The sequence below is a fragment of the Suricata suricatta genome, chromosome X, assembly GCF_006229205.1.
Source record: "Suricata suricatta isolate VVHF042 chromosome X, meerkat_22Aug2017_6uvM2_HiC, whole genome shotgun sequence".
In the NCBI taxonomy this organism is placed as follows: domain Eukaryota; kingdom Metazoa; phylum Chordata; class Mammalia; order Carnivora; family Herpestidae; genus Suricata; species Suricata suricatta.
This window is the reverse complement of record NC_043717.1, coordinates 54428424-54434586: the sequence shown is the minus strand read 5'-3', so window position 1 is coordinate 54434586 and position 6163 is coordinate 54428424.

Here is a 6163-nt window from a genome sequence, read left to right as displayed (position 1 = left end):
TTTAGGCTTTTTCCATGATTTGGCTGTTGTTGAGAGTGCCACTATGAACTTTGGGGTACATGTGCCCCTACGTACCAGCACTTCCGTATTCCTTGAGTAAATCCCTAGTAGTGCTATTGCTGGGTCATAGGGGAGTTCTAACTTTTATCTTAATCACTTTCAAAGAAGTCTGACCTGAGGATATGTGTATGGTGCAGTTGTGTATTTGCTATTGAATTCTGTTGGAATAGGGATCACTTTTTTTTAACCATATTCCATGTGGATGAAAAAATGAAATATCCACAGTATGTCTCCTTCCTAGGGTACAAGGAAGTTGAAATTCCTGCAAATGGCCACTAGATGGAAGAATACTTGCTGCCCCCCTGGGATCTGGAAATCTTTGTAAGATTCTGGGAAGTTCTTAAACTTGTATCTTCCAATGAGAACCCTCTTGCTGGAAAACATTTTGGGTTTCCTAAAAAGAATTAAAAATAAAACTGCCCTATGACCCAGCAATAGCACTACTAGGAATTATTCAAAAGATACAGGAGTGCTGATTCATAGGGACACATGTACGACAATGTTTACAGCAGCACTTTCAGCAGTAGCCAAGTTATGGAAAGAGCCTAAATGTCCTTCAACTGATGAATAGATAAAGAAGATGCAGTTTATACATACAATGGAATACTCCTTGGCAATAAGAGTGTAATCTTGCCATTTGCAGCAATGTGGATGGAACTGAAGAGTATTATGCTAATTGAATAAGTCAGTCAGAGAAATACAGATATCATATGTTTTCACTCATATGTGGAACTTGAGAAACCTAAGTTTCTCAAAAGACCATGGGAGAAGGGAAGGGGAAAAATAATTACAGAGAAGGAGGTAGGGAAACCATAAGAGACTCTTAAATACAAAGAAAAATCTGAGGCTTGCTTGGGGGCAGGGGAGAGAGGAAAATGAAACAGGTGATGAGCATTGAGGAGGGTACTTGTTGGGATGAGCACTGGGTGTTGTATGTAAGTGATGAATCATGGGAATCTATCCCCCAAACCAAGAGCACACTGCATACACTGTATCTTAGCCAGCTTGACAATAAATTATATTTTAAAATAAAATAAAATTATATCACCCTCTTCTCTTTTCTTGGTAAAGGGATATTTGAGCCAAAATCAGGAAATAATGTAAGATTTGTCTCCCAGCAAGTATCTCACTACTGATTCAAGAAGTTAAGCTTGGGTTTCATGTTGGCAAGCATTGCAACAAGTAAACTTGTGTCATGATAAACTTTGGGATACATAAGAAGTTTTGAATAAAGTATGCACCATCATGTCATTTTTGTGTCCCTTACTGACCTCACCACAAAGTAGGAGAAGTTTGGCATCTTGATGCCTGAATTCTAAGGCCGGCTATATAGAACTCAACCTCTCTTAGCCTCCTATTCATCATCTGTAAAAAAGGGATAATAACACCTACCCATTTACACTCACAGGACTGTTGGGAGAGATCAACATAAGATAAATTGTATGAAATATGTTAAAATACTTTATAAATGTAACATCACAAAAATGTGAATTATTCATTCATAACATAAAATGCTACACATGTTAAGTGGTATCAAAAATTAATAAGTCAATCTATAACATAAAATCTGTTTTCCCTCCATCATAAGAGTTAGACATTTAGTTCTTAAAGTGACCCAGTATTTCTCTCAGAACTTAGTGGGTAGGTAACTTTTTACTTTAGCACTTGTTGAAAATACATTAACTTGACTTCAGATTGAGCTGATTAATTCTTTGCTCTCACAAAATCCACATTTTTCAGTTTATCTTATAAACACTAGCACATTCAATAGATATTAAATGATTATTACATGACTATTTGGGGTTTCAATTGGAATTTTTTGTTGACTCTGGTGCTCTGGGCCCAAATTATTCCCTTAACTTTGGTGCATACCAGGGTCCCTCAAACCCCAGCCTTAGAGGTGGTTTCATCTTTAGCCTAGAAATTGTCTATAGTTTCTCTGACTCAAAGCCTAAAGAAATATTTGCCTTCTAAGAAGGAGAGTATGTTCTTTCCCTTTATGTCAGCACAGAAACCAATAGTCATCAAAGTACTGTCATCATAACTATGGTCAGATTCCTTTAGACCTTGTCTTGGTAGCTCAGCATTCCTCTCTTCCCAAAAAGAAACTTACTTTGGAGGTACACATCTGTCCCTTCACTTTACAATTGGGAAAACTGAAACTCAGACCAAAAAGCAATAGCTCTAATTTGCTAGGCAAATCTCACTCTATTACTGGTCACACTGAATGAATCTTAACGGAATCCACAGTAGGTATCCATTGGCCAAGTAGAAAAGAGACTCTGAAATGCCCATGGCTCTGATCTTTATATCTTCCTCCAATGAAAGGGAGCATAGCTTAATCAGAAAAAGCTAATGTGATGTAGAGCACTGGTGGGATGGATTGTGTGAATGTATGTGTAAACTTCCTTGTTTTTAATTACCTACTTTGTTTTGCCTTTAATTTCTGCAATCCTCCCTCCTATCAGAACAATTTGGTAAATATGTACTTTTTTGTTAGTTTGCAAATAAAGGCAGAATTAAAGAGTGTCTAGTTTAGGAATGTTGTATGCTCATCTGGCTAAGTGTATATAGTTGTGTATGGAAACAGTTGTTGGATTCAGGTTAATAATAGTTCCTCAAACCTGGAGTTTTATGTTAAGTGTAAATGCTCTACATTTTGTCTTCCAAAGCACAGTTTTATTAATGGATATGATATGCTATGTGCTACTCTATGCCTGAAAATATCTTCATAAGTAATCAAGCTGTCTCTTCTTCCCTTCTCCCCAAATATTCCCTTCTATGCATGATAACAAACCAATCTCGACCTGTTTAGCTGTCTTTCAGTGCTTCATTAGAGGTCTTTTTCACTCTGATCAAGCCAAATTCTATCCCTTCACACTGCACAACCACCATACTCTTCTCCACATAGACAAACATGTTTTTTCTGAGTGATATAAATATGTGAAAACCCTCACACATTGCAATGTAACTGGATTTGCTTCTGCCAAACTTAGAGCAGAAAGACCCTTTAGGAAGCCATTGTAAAGGATAAGATTGATTGTTATATAGGTGGGCCTCTGCCCACTCTCCCTGCTCAGTGGGAAATTTTGCCTAGCTTGGCAAAACAAACAAACAAACGAACAGAACGACTTAGCCCAGGACCTTGAAATTCACCTACTGATATTTTTATGTTGGGGATAAAAGCAAGATTGCAGTCTAATTCATTCATATGTATGAATTATTGTTCTCTTGCACTCATAGGTCTAACAAGAGAACAGGAGAAACCTAATGGAGGACCAGGGGGAGGGGAAGAGGGAAAGAGAGTTGGGAAGAGAGAGGGACACAAAACTTGAAAGACTATTGAATACTGAAAACGAACTGAGGGGTTGAAGGGGAAGGGGGAGGGAGGAAAAGAGGTGGTGGTGATGGAGGAGGGCACTTGTGGGGAAGAGCACTGGGTGTTGTATGGAAACCAATTGGACAATAAACTATTTTTTTCTTTTTTTTTTCATTTCTGGTCCTTTTGTAATTTTTTATTTTTTATTTATTTTTATTTTTTCCCTCCATAATATTTTATTGACAATAAACTATTTTTTTTTTAAAAAGGATAATGTTCGTGTAATTGTGAGGTTGTAGAATGGGTCTGCTCATACAATTCTAGTGTAAATGATTGGAAATTAGCATAACTTTTACTGAGAACAAAATATGCATTGAAAGCATTTAAAATTGCATATCCCTTTGGCACAGCAATTCTAATTTTTATCTCAAATAAATGAGAAAACTAAAAAAATATATAACATGCTTTAAATATATCAAATTTAATGAAAGGGGATTCATTTCCTAAGTTTTCTCTATTATCTTACCTTGTCACAATCTCTTTTCCATCATTTGCAAAATATATAACTTAGTGAGTGAGACAGACTACACAGATGTATGGGGAGTGTTGAGTGACAAAGCCAGTCCTTTGGGAGTTTAGAGTAAGGCAAAGTTATGTTGGCATTATCAGGTCAGAGAAGGCTATACATTTTCCCTTCCATTCTTACCCTAGTAATGACAATGAACAAACCCAAAGTCTTTCTCAAATCCATGTGTACAGTTGTATTTTTCAAGGACTATGTATATTGCTTGGATAAAACCTTGCTTAGTAGAACTAGTCATTCTTTAAAGTGTAATTTGTCCTTGGCCATGCATTATTGCATAGTGTCAAGAACCCTGTATACCCTAGGACAGAAGTGAGGTGTGCAAAGGAGGAATAGGGCGAGATGACTTGAACAACATTTGCAGTACGTTTCCTTTTCTTATTTAAATGTGTGCTTCTGGAATACAGTTATGGTTTTAAATTTTTTTAATGTTTTTATTTATTTTTGAGAGAGAGAGAGAGAGCCAGCAGGGGAAGGGCAGAGAGAGAGGGAGACACAGAATCTGAAACAGGCTCCAGTTTCTGAGCTGTCACCACAGAGCCCAAAACGGGGCTCAAACCCACAAACTATGAGATCGTGACCCGAGCCGAAGCCAGATGCTTAACTGACTGAGCCACCCAGGTGCTCCACGGACTTCTAGAGTCAAAAGAGACCTCTGATACCACCTTATCTATGCCTACAACCTGAACACAATTTACACAGGGAATTTAGTAGAAGAAAAAGTGTAGGATTTGGCAAGAGCTGTGTTCTAGTTCCAGCTCAAGCACTAACTCTACTCTTGGGGAAGTCATTTGATCTCTCTGAAGCTCAGCTTCCTTATATGCAAAATGGAATATTAATGATTCTAACACTGTAAGACTGTACTGTTGGTTCCCAAAGCCACTCTCACACTCACTGGGGTGCTAGAAAGACTCAGAAGACTTGGAAGTCATAATCAGGCTATGGTTTATTACAGCGAAAGGATAAAACACAAGACTAATAAAAGTAAAAGATATATGAGACAGAATTTACAAGATACCAGGTGCAAGCTTCCAAGAGTCCTTTCTCAGTGGAGTCTCATAGAATGTGCTTAATCCCACAGCAATAAACTGCAGAAACATATGCAAAATGTTTTCTGCCAGAGAAGCTTGCTTGAGCCTAAAAGTCCAGGATTTTTAGGAGTAACTACAGTGACTGATTACAGTTATGGAAAATCCAGATCTCCCAGAAGGAAAAGAGGTGTTCACCATAAATCACATTTTATACACAATCTAGATAAGCTGATACAGTGTGGCTCAGGGCTCTAAGCACATGTATATGCCATATATATACTATATACATGTGTGTATATGTCATATGATAAAGCAGTACATGAAACATATTAAGTTGTTATTAAATGTAAAATAATATCATAGACATCATATGATATATATATTTATGATAAGCTTTACATTACATGTGAAGGATTATTATTATTACAAATGACTAATGAAGGCTAAAGGTGCTTTAGGGTATGATTGAGAGCAGTCACAATGGAAATTTGCAAAGCAACTCAGCAGAGCAGTGAATTGGAGGCTATGAAAAAATTTCACTGAGGATTTTGGTTTTTTTAGTGATGGAGATAATTTTGTCATTGGAACCATTCTGTCCCTCTCCAGTTTGATGCTGTACTTTCTTATCAGTAGCTTTATGTTTCTTTGGGGGTTTTGTATAAGCCAAATTGTTCCACCACCTATAATAGAGTTTTGGCAAGGATGTTAACCTCCCAAGGAAAGTGCAGAATTGAGCCTGTAGGGAGAGGCAAAGGCAGATGCTTCCCAGAAAACCCTGAGCCATGTTTAATGAAATACTATGACTAATAATATAACTAGCACCACCACTGAATTTGAATTGAATTGAGGGGCGCCTGGGTGGCTCAGTCAGTTAAGCCTCCCACTTCGGCTCAGGTCAGATCTCACGTTCGTGGGTTCAAGCCCGGTGTCAGGCTCTGTGCTGACAGCTAGTTCAGAGCCTGGGGCTTGCTTCCGATTCTGTATCTCCTCTCTCAGCCCCTCTCCCTCTCATGCTCTGTCTCTCTCTGTATCAAAAATAAATTAAACATTAAAAAATTTGAATTGAATTGAGATAAATTTATGTGAATGTGAAGACTGTTAGAATATCAATTTGAGCTAAATACTGGGCTATATGCCCAACCAAACCCTGATTTCTTTTTCATTTTTTTT